This window comes from Stegostoma tigrinum, unplaced genomic scaffold (assembly GCF_030684315.1).
Source record: "Stegostoma tigrinum isolate sSteTig4 unplaced genomic scaffold, sSteTig4.hap1 scaffold_64, whole genome shotgun sequence".
Taxonomy (NCBI): Eukaryota; Metazoa; Chordata; class Chondrichthyes; order Orectolobiformes; family Stegostomatidae; genus Stegostoma; species Stegostoma tigrinum.
Genome location: NW_026728579.1, coordinates 1,212,063 through 1,229,832, shown reverse-complemented (window position 1 = coordinate 1,229,832; position 17,770 = coordinate 1,212,063). Strand labels below are relative to the sequence as shown.

Genomic DNA, 17,770 nt, shown 5'->3' with positions numbered 1-17,770 from the left:
AATTTGGAGGAACTATGGATGGGCAGCAAATACTGTCCTTGCTCTTCCTGCTCCTTGTTGCTATGACCCTATATGCTCTAACATATTAACCAATTTCCTCTTTGAATCCATTTGAGGAGCAGTGTATATTTTGTATCGCTTGGTGATTCTCCAAGTATCTGATGGATTTTGCATAGTTCCTTCTACCTTCTAAATGTGAGCTCCTTCCAGTGTTTAACCTTTAAGGTAGGCAATCGTTCTCGAACCTTTTTGATTGAATGCCTGCATATTAATAGCAATCACTAACCTATCTATTATTAATTGCATATTCATAATACAAAGGGCTACATGTAAAGAAGTGTTCTAATCATCTTTTTAAAAAGCTACTTCCTGACGGTTATCATGGAGATTAGATTAGATTCCCGACAGTGTGGAAACAGGCACTTCAGCCCATCCCCCTATAACCCACACACACCCCTGAACACTATGGGCAATTTAGCATGGCCAATCCACTGAGTCAGCACGTCTTTGGACTGTGGGAGGAAACCGGAGCACCCGGAGGAAACCCACGCAGACACGGGGAGAATGTGCAAACTCCACACAGACAGTTACCTGAGGCTGGAATCGAACCCGGGTACTTGGTGCTGTGAGGCTGCAGTGCTAACCCGCTGAGCCACTGTGCTGCCCCGATGTGTGTATTTGCTTCTAACTGTGATATCTGTCAGTCCCTGGACTGGTGTTTGATACGGGCACTCATAATGTATATCCACTTGATCCAATTGCTCTTCTATTGTTAGCCTGATAAATCAAGAAAAGGTCTGGATCCTTTTGTATATTTTTCACATCACTATATAGTTGCGAGTTTCAAATTGCAATAAGTAAAATTTCATGACAAATAAAAGCATTCCAGAATTGTTTCGACTTGATGATAAATAGTGAATATCTGTTCTTGACTGCAGCTTTCCCGCCTATCAGTGCAGAGAGGCATTGCTTAGCAAGGTTGGAAGAGGAATATTACTGTTCCAATTAGTTACATTTAATTTATCACCATTGAAGCTCGCGTCAGTTAGTCTGCTTTTTTCCAATATATTTAATCTCAAGTTATGACAGATGATTTGGTTTGTAGATCTCCAATTACCTCTCTACTGTAGAACCCAGTTTGGAAACAATTGATATAAGGCACTTATTGTACTGTCACTGATGCTGTCATTATACTACCAGAGTATGGCTGTAATGCTGAATTACTTTAGCCTGCCTTCATGAAGCAGTGCAATCTTTCCTAGATAAGGATGAGGGGAAGGTGCACATAAAAGACTGATTTATAAAATTGAGATTCATGGAATATATAGGTCACTATCAAATTTGGTTAAAAAAGATGGCTGAAGGACAGAAGCAGCAAGTTATGATAAATAGATTAGAAGATCGCTATTAGCAGTTTCCCAAGTATTAGGACACTGATTTTTGGAGATAGATACATGATTTGAATTTGGGAATATGGCATACAAAAGGCCCTTCAGCCAATCAAGTCTATGCAAACCTAACTGCACTAATCCCACTTTGCAGCACTTGGAGAATAACCTTTAATTTCATGTGCTCATCCCAGCACTTTGTTAAAAGTTGTGAGCTCTCTTGTCTCAATGACCCTTCTGGGTAGTGCATTCCAGATTACCACCACCCTCTGGGTAAAAATATTTTCCTCAAATCCCCTCTACATCTCCTGCCCTTCACCTCATAATTGTGTCTCCTTGTTATTGACCCTTCAACTAAGGATACAGCTGCTTGCTAACCTTGCCCCTCCTAATCTTCTGCACCTCAGTCACGTCCCTCCTCAGCCTTCTCTGCTCTAAAGACGACAACCGGAGCTTATCCAGCCAGTCTTCATAGCTGAAGTGCTCCGCCCCAGGCAATATCCTAGTGAATAATCTCTGCACCCCCTCCAATTCAATCACATCCTTCCAACAGCATGGTGATGAGAACTGCATACAGTATTCCAACTTTGGCGAAACCAAAGTTCTATACAATTCCAACGTAACCTTCCAGCTGAAACCATCTGTGCCATGACTGATAAAGGCAAGTTCTCAGTCTGCATTCTTAATCATCGTGTTAACGTGTCCTGCCACCTTCAAGGTTCTGTGGACAAGCACCCCATGATCCGTCTGTGTCCCCTAAGCATCCTAGTGTCTTGCCATTCATTGAGTACCTCCTTGTCTTGTGACTTCTTCCGATGTGCATCACCTGATATGTTTCAGGATTAAATTCTGTCTGCCACTGATCTGCTCATCTGACCAACCCATCTATATCTCATTATGCTATATATATCACGAACAGTGAGGGACCCAATATGGAACATTGCAGTACGCCATTTGACACAAGCTTCCAGTCGCACAAACAGCCTTCTACCTCTGTGCTCTGTCTCTTACCACTGTGCCATTTTAGAACTACCTTGTCGCAACAGCCAGTGGTGCCAGATGTGTTTACCTTTATTATCAGTCTCACATGTGGGACCTTGTCAAAGGCGTTTTTGAAATCCATACAAACGACATCAGCTGCAATATAAGCATAGAGCACAGAAGCAGAAATAGGCCATTCAGCCCTTTGAATCTGCCCTGCAATTCAAAGAGACCATGGCAGAACAGTTAATTCTCAAGTCTACTTTCCTGCCTTTTCCCAATATCCGCTGTCTATCTCAACCTTAAATTTACTTAATGACCAGCCTCAATAGTCTTTTGTGGCAAAGAATTCCACAGATTTTCAACCCTCAGAGGGAAGAAATTCCTCCCAATCTCTGTCTTAAATGTGTGACCCCTTATTCCGTCTGGTCCTAGATTCTCCCACAAGGGAAAACAAACTCTCCGCATCTAACTTGTCAAGAATCTTCTAAGTTTCAATAAGGTGGCATCTCATTCTTCTGTATTACAACGAGAACAGACTCAATCTTCTTAACCTCCTGGAACTTATTTGAACTTCCTCCACATCCTTAGATATGTGTCCCAAAACTGTTCTCGGTGTTACAGCTGAGATCTGACAATTGCCTCGTACAATTTTAACAAAACCTCTATACTTTTATATTCCATTCCATTTGCCTTCCTCATTACCCAATGAACTTGGATACTTGCTTTTTGTGATTCGTAGACGAGAATATTTAAATCCCTCTGTTCTGTAGCTTTCTGCAGTCATTCTCCATTAAATAATAGCCAGCTTTTCTATTCGTCCTGCCAAAATACATTCGCTCAGATTTCCCTACATTATATTCCATCTGCTAAGTTTTTGCCCATTTGCTTAGCCTGTCAATATCTCTCTGCAGACTTTTTGATTATTCCTTACTAATTGCCTTCCCACATGGTTTTGTGTCATCAGCTACAGTATATTCTCTTTCCTCATTCAAGGCATTAACGTATTTCATAAATAATTGTGTCCCCAGCACTAATCTGTGCGGCGCTCCGCTAGCTGCAGGTTGCCAGTCTGCAAATGCCTCCCTGTCCCAATTCTGTCTTCTATGAGTGAGCCAGTCCTCTGTTCATGATAATATACGACAGCAACATCATGGACTATTATCTTATTAAGTAGCCTAATGTGTTATAGCTTATCAAAACCCTTGTGAAAATCTGGGCACCTACATACCTTGCAAAATTGTATCAAAATTGTGAAGTGTGACCTCACTTTGATGAAGCCATGCTGATCAGACCTTGCATTTCCAAGTGGAGATGAATTCTCTCCTCCAGAATTTCCCCAGTTGTTTCCCTCCCACTGATGTGAGATTCATTGGTCTGTAATTCCTGAGATATCTCTCTCTCGCTCCTTGAAAAATGGTACCACATTAGTTGTCCTCTACCAATTCCCCTGTAGCCAGAGAAGAATTGAAAGTTTGGGTCAGAGCCCCTGTAATTTCCTCTCATCTCTCATTGCAGCATACGATACAACCCCTTCAGACCTAGAGAATTATTTACTTTTAGGCCTGGCAAAGCCTCACTCCCTACGTCAGTCTGCTCAAGTACCTCAGTCCCTGTCCCCAAGTTCTCTACGTCCATCTTCCTCCTCTTGAATGTAGACTAAAGTGAAACACTCTACCAGTGTCCTTCTGTACGGTATAAAGTTTTCCCCTGGACCCTAATGGGCCCCATTCTTTCTCTGGTTATCTTCTTCCCCTAAATGTACTTGTGAAATATCTTGGGATCTGTCAAATTTTATCTTCATGTTTTTTCATGCGCCTGTTTCCTCCTAACTGCTTTAAGTTCCCTCTGAGCTTTCTATACTCCACTGGGGCTTCCATCATTTGCTCCCTTTGCACCTACTGAAAGCCTTTTTTTTGTTCTTAACCAATTCTGAATATTCCTACACATCCAGGGTTCTTTGTCTTGTTATGTCCAAATTTCATCCCAAAGAAAACATGTTGGGCCTGTGCTTTCCCCATTTTCTTCTCAATCACACCTTCACTTTCTACTGTAGAATTTGCCAGACGTAGCTGAACGTGTTCTACTTTGGTCAGATCCTGCTTTATTTTAATAGCATCTGCCTTCCTCCAATCCAAAATTATTTTTTTTGCAAACTACCATTTTCTTTTTCATAACAGTGGTTGTTATCAATAAATTCTGCCCACTACCACCTTAAACAACTTGGCAACTTTGTTCCCAAGAATTAGATCTGGGACTGGACTGTCCCTTGATGGACCTTCTATATGTTGACACAATAAACTCTGCTGAACGCGTATTTAGAAATCCAACTCCTCTTTACACTGTGCACTTTACACTCGATAACAAGGTGGACATTATTTTAAAATGAAAGGCAGTAGGTTTAAAGGGGATTAGGGGAAAACCTTTTTCACCCAGAGGGGTCTAAAATGCACTCTCTGGGATTATAGTTGAGACGGGAAATCTCAGAATCTTTAAAAAGCACTTGACGTGTCATTACGTTCAAGGCTATGACCTAGTGTGTTGACAGTGGGTCTAGTGTATATAGTAGTATGTCCTTGATAGTGCAGACTCAGTGGGTTGAAGGGCCTCATATATTGTATGATTCACTGATTATGACTATCTCAAGCAATGTTGAGGAAGTTGAAATCCCCTGGTATAGTTACCATCTTATTATTGCACACCTCAACATGAGTAATAGAGCGTGAAGTTCCAAAATTTACCACGATTGCCAAGCTTGCAGGAGCCCAAACAATGAGGATGATTCTGATCAGCTGCAATAGGCCAACAGAATGGGAAATGACATGGCAGATAGAGTTCAATACAGCAAAATGTGAGGGGATCTGGGATACAGTGTGGTTTAGTCAGCAGTGGCCCTCCTCCTGAGTCAGAAATGTTGGTGTGATTCTCACTCCAAGACAGAAGGACCCAGTATTCAGTGCAGGAAAGCAAACTTGTGTGGTAATGAATCCTCAGCCTGGATCGACGGGTTAGGTTAGTGGCAGATATATCTACGAAATCAAAAGATGATAATTGCAAAGAGTGGTGATCTTTGCTCACTGTTCTGAGTTCGTGTCACTAGACCCGAAATGTTAACTCTATTTTTCCCTTCACAGATGCTGCCAGACCTACTGGGATTTTTCCAGCAACTTTGCTCTTGTTCTTGTTGTTGTTGATCAACTTGCATTGTGTTACCCCATATAAAATGTGAAATGTCAAAAGCAAAACAAAACGATGCATGAGGTGAAGCAGTTTAACTAAAGGGATAGTGGCAAACAATAAATACTCGAAAGACATTGTTCCAAAGAGTGTGTGAGGACTGAAAAACCCAGGAATGTAGGGGTCATAAAGCCATAAAATGAAGGAATGGAAGTAGGCTTTTTAGCCCATTGAATTTGCTTCACCATTCGATCAGATCATGGCTATCTCTGTTTTGAATATTCTTAGTAACCCAGCTTCAACAGGCCTCTGGAGTAAACAATTCCACAAAATCAAGCCCTCAGAGGAAATAAATTCATCTTCATCCCTGTCTTAAATATGTCACACCTTATTCTGAGATGATGCCCTTTGGTCGTAGATTCTCCTCCAAGAGGAACCAAACTTTCTGCATCGACACTAACAGGTCCCCTAAGAATCCTGTATGTTTTAATAAGGTAACTTTTTACTCTTCTAAATTCTAAAGAGTACAAGTCCAACCTATTTGACCTCCTTAGAAAGAAGATCCTTCTGTACCTAGAATCAACTTAGTTAACCTTCTCTGGACTGCCTCCAATGTTGAGATTTCTTTCCTTTGATGAAGGGCCAAAACTATTTGCTGTGTTTGAGATGTGGTCTGTCTCGTACTTTGTATTGTTTTAGCAATACTTCCCTCTTCTTTTATTCCATTCCTTTTAAAGGCCAACAGGACACCTCCTTCTTAGTTGCTGAGCATGGTTGCTAACTTCTTATGATTCATGCACGAGGAGCTTCAAATTCCTCCTGCACTCCAGCTTTCTGCAATCTTTTTTCCATTTTAATAACATATAGCTCTTTTATTCTTCTTGCCAAAGTGCACAACCTGACATTTTCCACATTATATTCTATCTGCCAAGTTTGTGGCCATTCACTTTCCACGGAAACATAAGAAGTAGAATGAGAAATGGGCCATTTGGCCCTTCAGGCTTGCTTTATCATTCATTATGAATATATCCAATCATCCAACACAGTAGCCTGTTCCTCCTTTAACCTTATATCCTGTGATCCACTTAGTTCCAAGTGCTAAACCCAAACTCCTTTTTGAAACTGTGCAATGTTTTAGCATTGATTGATTTCTGTGGTAGTGAATTCTGTGGGCTCATCAGTCTCTGGGTGAAGAAATATCTCCTCGTCTTAGTTTAAGGGTATGAAGAATGACTGTGACTCCTTTGTTCTGTACATCCCTGCCATCAAGAACATCTGCCCTCCATTTGACTTGTCTAGTCCTGTAAGAATTTTAAGCTTCGATGAGAAGCCCCTTCATTCTTCTGAATGCCAGTGGTATAATCTTATCTGACGCAACCTCTCCTAATATGCCAGTCTGCCTTCCAGGAATCAGTCTGCTAAACCTTTGCTGCACTGTCCCTAGAACAAGAGTGTGCTTCCTCAGATAAAGAGGCCGAAACTGCACGTAATATTCTTGGTATGTAATGGTAGCGAGACATCCCCACTCCTGAATGAAAATTCTCTCACTATGAAGGCCCTTCTGCTATTTGCCATCTTTACTGCTTGCTGCACCTGCATGCTTACCTTCAATGACTGAAGTACAGGTTTGCCCAGATCTTATTCTACATTCCCATGTCTTAATTTATATCCATTCAGGTAATGATCTGCCTTTCCGTTTTTGCTCCCAAAGTGAATAATCTCACATATATCCGTGTAATACTGTATCTGTCTCACATTTGCCCAGTCATTCAGCTTGTCCCAATGACACTGAAGCATCTCTGCATCCTCCTTGCAGCTCACCCTCTCATCCAGCTTTGTGTCATCTGCAGATGTGGAGATAGTGCATTTGATTCCTTCGTTTGAATAGGTGGGTAGCCGGAGTCTGAGCACAGATCCTTGCGACACACCACCTGTCTCTGCCTTTGGAAAAAGACCATTTATTCCTATCCTTTGATACTTGCTGACCAGTTTTATTTCCATCTCAGTATATTACGACAATCCCATGGGCTTTAATTTAAAGCACTAATCTCTTATGTGGGATTTTGTTAAAAGCCTTCTGAAAGCCCAAAGAAGCCACATCTAGTGGTTCCCCCCTCATCAACTGAATGAGTTACATCCACAAAGAATCCCAAAAGATTGTCAAGTATGATTTCCCTCTATCCCTTTCATAAATCCATGCTGTCCCTGTTTGATCTTGCCACAGTTCAGCTGTTAAATATTTTAGAGTAAAGAGACCTGAAATTCCTCCACCCAGAGAATCCATTGTTCCTGGTATTATGGCAGGGTGTGGGAATGTCCTTCGTCGCCTGAGGAGCCTGGTACCGCTAGAGAAACCGGGTTTCAAAACTTATGAAGAAATAGTAGGAATAGTGGCAGCTGAGAGATGAGCACCAACACAGACTCACAACTGCCATTGGTGTGAAAGAGCACTTCACTCAACAGCAAATTGCTGGTATAAATTAGTCGTATGCAGAAACTGCGGCAATAAAGGGCCCATTGAATGGGTGTGTTTGAGAAAGAAATATGAACAGTGTACAGCAAAAGTACTGAAAGTGAAGAGTAGGAAAAAAATCTACATGTAACAATGACAGCATGGATAATCTGCTAGTTTCACTGGGAGGACCATGGCTGGAAAAAAAATCAAACTCAGTTGGGTTGAACTAAGTTGCTTGTCAGATTCTGAAACTGATTCATTGGAAAATTCTAAAGAAGCGTGCAATTATTTTCATTGGGATCTGGGAGACATGGAGAAGACATCTGTCGAATTGAAAATCAAGTGTGAGAGTCCAGCAAAATGTTGCAAGGCAGGATCAGTGCCTCGTGCAATCAGACTAAAGCTTGAGGCAGAATTAAACCTACTTGACAGGGCTCAGAAAGGATTTCCAATGATGTTGCCAGGGTGGAGGATTTGAGCTATGGGGAGGCTGAATAGACTACTTTCCCTGCAGTTTTGGAGGCTGAGGGGTGAACTTGGAGGTTTATGAAATCATGAGGGGCATGGATAGGATGAATAGCCAAGGTCTTTTCCTTCGAGTAGGGGAGTCAAAAACTAGAGGGCATAGCTTTAAGGTGAGGGGGAAAGATTTAAAATGAACGTAAGGGGCAACGTTTTCCAAGCCGAGGATGGTGTGTGTAAGGAATGAGCTGCCGGAGGAACTGGCGGAAGCAGGTACAATGAGAATATTTAAAAAGCACTTGGATGGGTACATGAATAGGAAGGGTTTAGAGGATATGGGCCAAATACTGGTAAATGGGATTAGAAAAATAAGGATATTCTGTTCACGTAGATGAGTTGGACCAAAGTGTTCTGTTTCCATGCTGTACGTCTCTATGACACTATGACCATAATTGAGTGACACTGGTCAAGATGGGAATCCTTGAATCCAAAAATGATTGGCCCACACCTATCATTCCACTGATAGATGGAGTTATGCATCTGCACTGATTACAAGTTCGCTACTAATCCAGCATTATGCGCTGAGCAGTATGCTTTGCCTGTAATTGATGACATACTTGTTGGGCCAGCTAGAGGTCTGCTTTTCAGTAAGATTGAACTTAGTCAAATCTATCTCCAGATGAATAGAGTTCCTGAGTCACGGAAATACTTGATTATTGTAACACGTAAAGTAGTATTCAATAACAAGAGATTTCCATTTGAAATCCATCTGTGCTTGGATTATTCTAACATGCCATGGATCAGATTTGAAGTGGATTGAAAGGAGTCTAGTGTTACCAAGACAATATTTTACTCACAGGGAGAACCTAAAAAAGAGCATCCTCACAAGTTAGATTTGAAGAAGTGAGGAAAAATGACTATGATTTTTAAAAATAATTTCCATACAATACTAAGGCCATATCATTGATGCCGTGGGATTATACAAGCCCCCTTCAAAAGTAAAAACTGAAGTTCACTGTGGGATGCTGTAAATCAGAAACTTAGAGATTGCTGAAGGATTTTAGATTACCTTTGCCAAATGAGTTGACAACGAACAGTCCCTATGTAGACATTTTCTACTTCGAGCAAGTAGGGAACACTCTGGCAACGGTAGGACAAATTAAGAGAGACAGTCAAAATGACCCACGACTACGTGAGTGGTGGGTGTGGTACTGCAAAGGGAGCAACCGGAACTGAAACCATTTGTCACGTGGAAGCTAGAACTATCTATACAAGGAGGAGGTCTCCTGTGGGGAATGAGGGTCATCACTCCATCACAGCTAAGGAAACGCATGTTAAAGGTCAGGATCGGGATTCCCGGAAGGTATGTTGCCTCCCTGGTGCCAGGGTCCGGGACGTCTCCGATCAGGTGTATAAGGTTCTAAAAGGGGAGGGCGAACAGCCAGAAATCGTGTTACGTATTGGCACTAATGATAAAGCCAGAAAAAGGATTGAGGATATAAAAAGTGATTTCAGGGAGTTAGGATGGAAGCTGCAAAGCAGGACGAACAGAGTAGTGTTCTCTCGTTTACTACCGGTGCCACGAGATAGCGAGGCGAGGAACAGGGAGCGGGCGCAGCTTAACACGTGGCTGCGCAGCTGGTGTAGGAGGGAGGGCTTCAGTTATGTAGACAATTGGGATGCCTTCTGGGGAAGGTGGGACGTGTACAAGATGGACGGGTTGCATCTGAACTGGAAGGGGACCAATGTCCTGGGTGGAAGGTTTGCTCGAGTAGTTTGAGAGGGTTTAAACTAGTATGGCAGGTGGGTGGGAACCTGAGCTGTATACCGGAGGTGAGAGTTGATGCAGGTGAGGCAATAGCAAGAGGTAGACCAGCTAGTGGGAAGGATTTTCCTGGGAAGGAACCAAGGGATCAGTTAAAGTGTGTTTGCTTTAATGCAAGGAGTATCAGGAATAAAAGTGATGAACTTAGAGCATGAATCAGTACCTGGTGCTATGTTGTTGTGGCCATAACAGAGACATGGGTTTCTCAGGGGCAGGAATGGTTGCTGGATGTTCCAGGGTTTAGAGCATTTAAAAAGAATAGGGAGGGGGGAGAAAGAGGAGGGAGTGTAGCACTACTAATCAGAGATGGTATCACAGCTACAGAAGCTTCCATTGTCGAAGAAGATCTGCCTACTGAGTCAGTGTGGGTGGAAATTGGGAACAGCAAGGGAGTAGTCACCTCGTTAGGGGTTTACTACAGGCCCCCCAATAGCAGCAGGGAGGTTGAAGAAAGCATAGGTCGGCAGATTTTGGAAAAGTGTGGACGTAATAGGGTTGTTGTAATGGCTGACTTTAACTTTCCCAATATTGATTGGAACTTCCTTCGAGCAGAAGATTTGAATGGAGCTGTTTTTGTAAGGTGTGTTCAGGAGGGTTTCCTAACTCAGTACGTTGACAGGCCGACGAGGGGAGAGGCCATTCTAGACTTGGTGCTCGGAAACGAGCCGGGGCAGGTATCAGATCTTGTGGTGGAGAGCATTTTGGTGATAGTGACCATAACTGCCTCACATTCTACATAGCTATGGAGAAGGAGAGGATTAGGCAAAATGGGAGGATATTTAATTGGGGAAGAGGAAACTATGATGCGATTAGACATGAGTTAGGAAGCATGGACTGGGAGCAGTTGTTGCATGGTAAAGGCCCTATAGACATGTGGAGACTGTTTAAGGAACAGTTGTTGCGAGTGAAGAATAAATATTTCCCTCTGAGACAGGCAAGAAGGGGTAAGATAAAGGAACCTTGGATGACGAGAGCGGTGGAGCTTGTCGTCAAAAGGAAGAAGGTAGCTTACATAAGGTGGAGGAAGCTAGGGGCAAGCTGAGCTCTAGAGGATTACAGGCAGGCGAGGAAAGAGCTCAAAAATGGTCTGAGGAGAGCCAGGAGGGGGCACGAGAAAGGCTTGGCAGAACGGATTAGGGAGAACACAAAGGCATTTTACACTTAGGTGAGGAATAAGAGAATGATGAAAGAAAGAGTCGGGCCGATCAGGGATAGCATAGGGAACTTGTGTGTGTGGAGTCTGAGGAGGTAGGGGAAGCCCTAAATGAGTTTTTTGCTTCTGTCTTTACGAAAGAAATGAACTTTGTAGTGAATGAAACCTTTGAAGAGCAGGTGTGCTTGCTGGAATGGAGAGAAATAGAGGAAGCTGATGTGCTGAAAATTTTGTCAAACATGAAGATTGACAAGCCGCCAGGCCTGGACCAGATTTGTCCCCGGCTGCTTTGGGAAACGAGAAATGCAATTGCTTCGCCACTCGCGAAGATCTTTGCATCCTCGCTCTCCACTGGAGTTGTACCTGAGGACTGGAGAGAGGCAAATGTAATTCCTCTCTTCAAGAAAGGAAATAGGGAATTCCCCGGCAATTACAGACCAGTAAGTCTCACGTCTGTCGTCTGCAAGGTGTTAGAAAGGATTCTGAGGGATAGGATTTAAGAGCATCTGGAAGAGCATGTCTTGATTAAATGCAGTCAACACGGCTTTGTGAGGGGCAGGTCATGCCTCACAAACCTTATCGAGTTCTTTGAGGATGTGACTAGAAACGTTGATGAGGGTTGAGCTGTGGATGTGGTGTATATGGACTTCAGCAAGGCATTTGATAAGGTTCCCCATGGTAGGCTCATTCAGAAGGTCAGGAGGAATGGGGTACAGGGGAACGTACCTGTCTGGATACAGGACTTGGATGAGGGGGTTGAAGGATGGGTCAGCAAGTTTGCAGACGACACGAAGGTCGGAGGTGTCGTTGACAGTATAGAGGGCTGTTGTAGGCTGCAGCGGGGCATTGACAGGATGCAGAGATGGGCTGTGAGGTGGCAGATGGAGTTCAACCTGGATAAATGCGAGGTGATGCGTTTTGGAAGGTCGAATTTGAAAGCTGAGTACAGGATTAAGGATAGGATTCTTGGCAGCGTGGAGGAACAGAGGGATCTTGGTGTGCAGATACATAGATCCCTGAAAATGGCCACCCAAGTGGACAGGGTTGTTAAGAAAGCATATGGTGTTTTGGCTTTGATTAGCAGGGGGATTGAGTTTAAGAGTTGTGAGATCTTGTTGCAGCTCTATAAAACTTTGGTTAGACCGCACTTGGAATACTGCATCCAGTTCTGGTCACCCTATTGTTGGAAAGATGTGGATGCTTTGGAGTGGGTTCAGGGGAGGTTTACCAGGATGCTGCTTGGACTGGAGGGCTTATCTGATGAAGAGAGTTTGACTGAGCTCGGACTTTGTTCATTGGAGAAAAGGAGGAGGAGAGGGGACCTAATTGAGGTATACAAGATAATGAGAGGCATAGATAGAGTTGATAGCCAGAGACTATTTCCCAGGGCAGAAATGGCTAACACGAGGGGTCATAGTTTTAAGTTGGTTGGAGGAAAGTAAAGAGGGGATGTCAGAGGAGGGTTCTTTACACAGAGAGTTGTGAGAGCATGGAATGCGTTGCCAGCAGCAGTTGTGGAAGCAAGGTCATTGGGGACATGTAAGAGACTGCTGGACATGCATCTGGTCACAGAAATTTGAGGGTGCATACATGAGGATCAATGGCCGGCACAACATTGTGGGCTGAAGGGCCTGTTCTGTGCTGTACTGTTGTCTGTTCTATGTTCTAACTTTGGATTGTTGGACTCAAAGCATTGGCTTTGTTTTCTCTTCACTGATGCTGCCAGACCTGTTGAGTTTTTTTGTTTCATAATCAAGCTTCTGCTTTTGAACATTTCAGCCTCCTGGTCGTTCTTGGAACTGAATAGCCTTCCCACTTATTTTTATGTCATCTGCAAACCTGGCAATAGTATGTTTGCTTCAAGTATATAAGTCAGTAATATTTTATTGGCAATAAGTATGGATCCAGCACTGATCCCTGTGGTACTCCATTAGTTACACCTCCCTTCAGCCCAACTAACACTTCCGCCATCTACGATCCGACCCCAGCACCCAAGACATTTTTCCATCCCCACCCTTGTCTGCCTTCCGGAGTGACTCCCTTGTCCACTCCACACTCCCCTCCAATCCCACCACACCCAGCACGTTCCCGTGCAAACGCAGGAAGTGCTACACTTGCTCCCACACCTGCTCCCTCACCCCCATCCAAGGCCCCAAGATGACTTTCCATATTCAGCAGATGCTCACCTGCACATCTGCCAATGTAGTATACTGTATCCACTGTACCCGGTGTAGCTTCCTCTACATTGGGGAAACCAAGCGGAGGCTTGGGAAGCACTTTGCAGAACACCTCCACTCGGTTCGCAATTTCGTTAGAGAGAAAAAGTTTGAGAGCTGACTTCATTGAAACATATAAAATAATCAGAGAGTTAGAGCCTTGATCCTAGGATGGTGACGGCGAGCACGAGGGGGCATAGCTTTAAATTGAGGGGTGAAAGATACCGGACAGATGTCAGTGGTGGTTTCTTTACTCAGAGAGTAGTCAGGGAATGGAACGCTTTGCCTGCAACAGTCGTAGATTCACCAACTTTAGGGACATTTAAGTCGTCATTGGATAAGCATATGGACATACATGGAATAGTGTAGGTTAGATGGGCTTCAGATCAGTATGACAGGTCGGCACAGCATCAAGAGCCGAACGGCCTGTACTGTGCTGTAATGTTCTCTGTTCTATAAACACGTGCACCCCCCAGTTGCGAACCATTTTAACTCCCCCTCCCATTCCTTAGACGACATGTCCATCATGGGCATCCTGCAGTGCCATAATGATGCCACCCGAAGGTTGCAGGAACAGCCACTCATATTCCGCTTGGGAACCCTACAGCCCAATGGTATGAATGTGGGCTGCATGAGTTTTAAAATCTCCCCCTCCCCCACTGCACCCCAAAACCAGCCCAGCTCATCCCCTCCCCCCACTGCATCCCAAAACCAGCCCAGCTCTTCCCCCCCACCCACTTAGAGCCCAGAAGAGTCTGAAGTTGCTGTTGGCTGGATGGCGGGTCCCCGACGAGGGGTACGGAGTGGTTGAGGGTTGTTAGGGGTTGTTAAAAGGGTGGATGAGCATTTAAGAGCGTGAAGTGCCTAGGATCAGGCCAAGGGACCTGTGAATGATGTTCCCCTACCAACTCACTTTTTCTAGGCTGGATTGTGCATCTCAACCTGACTGCCTTTCTGATTGACATCTATCTCCTTACGCAATAGAGGGGATCCCTTAAATTGCCATCAATTAGTCTCAGGAGGTCAAAGGATAGGCAGGCTGCTTGACAGTTCCCCAGAACTTCCACACATGTACACACAGTGCCCTCCAGATTTTATGTGTTTCTTCCCACCTTCGTATCTGTGGGATGGGGCTTTATAATGTAGCTCATGCAGTGCTAAAACAAAGAAGTTATCCTGAACCTTGAAGTAGGACTGGAATGATACACCCAAATCTGGTGACTAAACTTAAAGAGTAATAATTTTGGTAGTGTTGAGTAATAATGATGAAATTTACCCAACTTGTTTTAAGAATGTGACATTTTATCAACAAATTTAACTAATGCTATTTTCATTGGAGTACAGGGGATTAATAAGTAGTGAATGGAGACATAAAGGATTATGATTGGTTGGGGTAAGATAAACGTGGAAAGTCTGTGTTCCTATGGCTGATAGATGATGTTACAAGGAGAATGGAATGCATTGATGTTTTGGGGAAAAGATGTAGGGGGATGTTAGGAGGAATTTTTTTAAAGCAGTGAAGGTTCATGGGCCAGGATCTTGCTGCATGTGGAAGGGTTAGAAGCCGAGAAAATAAATGATTTCAGTCACATGAATGCATATCTCTGGGAGCTTCATTCCTCATATTGCCATTAGATTTTATTTATGGAGGTTCTGTTATATTTAGAGTGGTTTGACTGGCATTCGATGTTTTGACAAAGTTTGCCAGATTTTGTTGGCATCATGTGAACTAACGTTGAATTGATACTTGCTTAACTACTAATTATTTTTGGTAGACGCTGTAGAACATACCATATGTATGACAAAATAGCAAAATTACAAGAGAAATCTCGTTCAAAACCGAGGTAACAGAGCATCTTTTTAAAATTAACAAGAACATATAATTAACACACTTAATAGCTGTGGCATAGTGTGATTTAAAAGAATGCTGATGACCAGAAGTGAAATAAGGGTTGTAAGATCCACTATTTGAAACGGAGAAAGAGCCAATTAGATTGTACTTTGGATTTGGATGTAGTGAGAATGAACATCGCTTGAAAAAGATGGATGTTTCAGGTTAAATTGTTTTGAGTCCTGCTTCATAAATATAAAGGAGGGCTTCATGACTTACAAAGCTACTGTTCCTCCACCATTGTTCTGCAGGAATTACTGAACCAAACAACAGAATATGACCAGCATCACTGACGGTTCCCTCGTTGGATTTGACATGTTGCATTTGAGAAGGAAATGGCCTGTTTCCATCATTCCAGAGTACTTTTGTGAATCCTTGTATTTATTTCTGGGCCAAATACAGGAATTAATTTTATTTAATAGCTCCAATAAGTTAAAACTGTAATCGAAGTTAGTTTTCTTCCTCCTTTGTCGTGTATCTGTTGGAGTTGCACACAGCACAACGCGTCTTGGATCAACACAAATTGACACAAAATGAGCAACTTCTAAATGTGACTGAAGTAATCAACTGTTTAATGACCATTTATGATGGTTTGGAACAAAATCACAAGGATTTGGTCAACGTGCCACTCTGTGTCGAAATGTGTCTGAACTAGCTGCTGAACGTCTTTGATCCCTATGTATGATTTACACTTTAATGTAAGTTTAGATTGTCCTAAGGTGCACTAAACTGCATGCGACATATTGGATTTTGATATGTACAGGATCAGTTAAGTAAATGTGAAGATTGTGGACTGATTAAAATCAATCCGAGTATTGTTGACATAAGGTTTCAGTATGTTCTAGTTTCATTTCAGTTCAACAGATAAAGTAGTTGACAGTTTTAGCGACTTTTGTTTTAAATCATAAAATTGAAACTGATATACTTTTGATTCCATTTGGTCAGATCTGCCCAGGATCATGTAGACATCTTGACATTCTGATTGTAATGCTCTTCACGGTGACAAATGTTAGTGCTGGAGAATGACATGTATAAAATACACAATATGAACATCATCCAGTTAATGTCAAGGAATAAACGGCCAGACGTAGAATAAATTTTCATATGACCCTCAATCTCATAGAGTCATACAGCATAGAAACACCATATCTATGCCTACCAACAAACACCAAGCTGCACTAATCTCATTTGTCAACACTTGGTCCAGAGCCTACTTTGACCTAGCATTTTAAATGCTCATCCCAGATGCTTTTTAAATGTTGAGAATACCTGCATCAAAAACCCTCTCAAGCAGTGTGCTCCATATGTCTATCACTTTTTAGATGAAAAAGCTTTCAGACTTCCTCCAAAGCATTTAATCCTCACCTTAAACTTGTGCCATCTGGTCTTAGACACATGTGCCATGGGGAATGGATTCTCACCATGTATTCTGCCCGTGCCTGTCATAATTTTCTATGCCTCAATCAGATCCCCACCCACACCTCCGCCTCCTCTGCTCCAAGGAAAACAAACCCAGCATACCAGTCTATCTCATAACTGAGACTTTTTAACCTAGCCAGTATCTTGAAGAGCATTAACTGTGCCATTGTGGTATTTTCCAGGCTAATTGTCGTTCAGCTTATCTCAGTCAGATTGTTTAGTAAGCTCCATTTAGGAATAATATTATGCACTTCACTTGGAAATGTATTGAGACTGTGACAGTATATTGGGGAATCCTTGCAAGCGGAGAGAATTTTATTTTCCTTCAGTCCAAGCTGGATATAATTCTAGGACTTGGAGATGAAAGTCCGGGGTTAATCTTTCGGTGTCCTTCTCTGCACCCCACGTGACCTCCAATTTTTCATTTGTATAAAGTTGAGCTTTGTCTGCATGAGATGTGTTCCAATATTAAATCATTTTTGCGACTGTCAATTTTGACATTCTTCATTTGGTGCGTACCCGTCATATTGATTGCAGCTCAAGTTCCTTCTGAATGTCAAAACCAAAATGTTTCATTTTGCAGTAAAATTGCAGACATTGAGCTGAAATTTGCGCTAGGGAGCACTGAAAGGCATAGATTATTTCTCAGTACCACCCTCATTAATAATTATTCCCTTTTTCTACCTGCCAGACAGGAACTGGATGCTGAGAATTACCGAAATGAAATTCAGAGTGGGTGTGTGGTGCTTCCACATTGCTCAATGCTCCTCGGGACCCCCAACTTGGACACTAGTCACCAGCAT

General features: G+C 42.8%; 1 long non-coding RNA gene across 1 annotated transcript in view; it reads left to right on the top strand.

Moving 5' to 3' along the window:
• Positions 1-17,145, top strand: part of LOC132209060 (uncharacterized) — a 228,941-nt gene extending 211,796 nt beyond the window's left edge. Inside the window, exon 5 of the long non-coding RNA XR_009445157.1 lies at positions 15,800-17,145. This is a non-coding gene — a long non-coding RNA (uncharacterized LOC132209060). The remainder of the gene's footprint in view (positions 1-15,799) is intronic.
• The last annotated feature ends 625 nt before the right edge of the window (positions 17,146-17,770 follow it).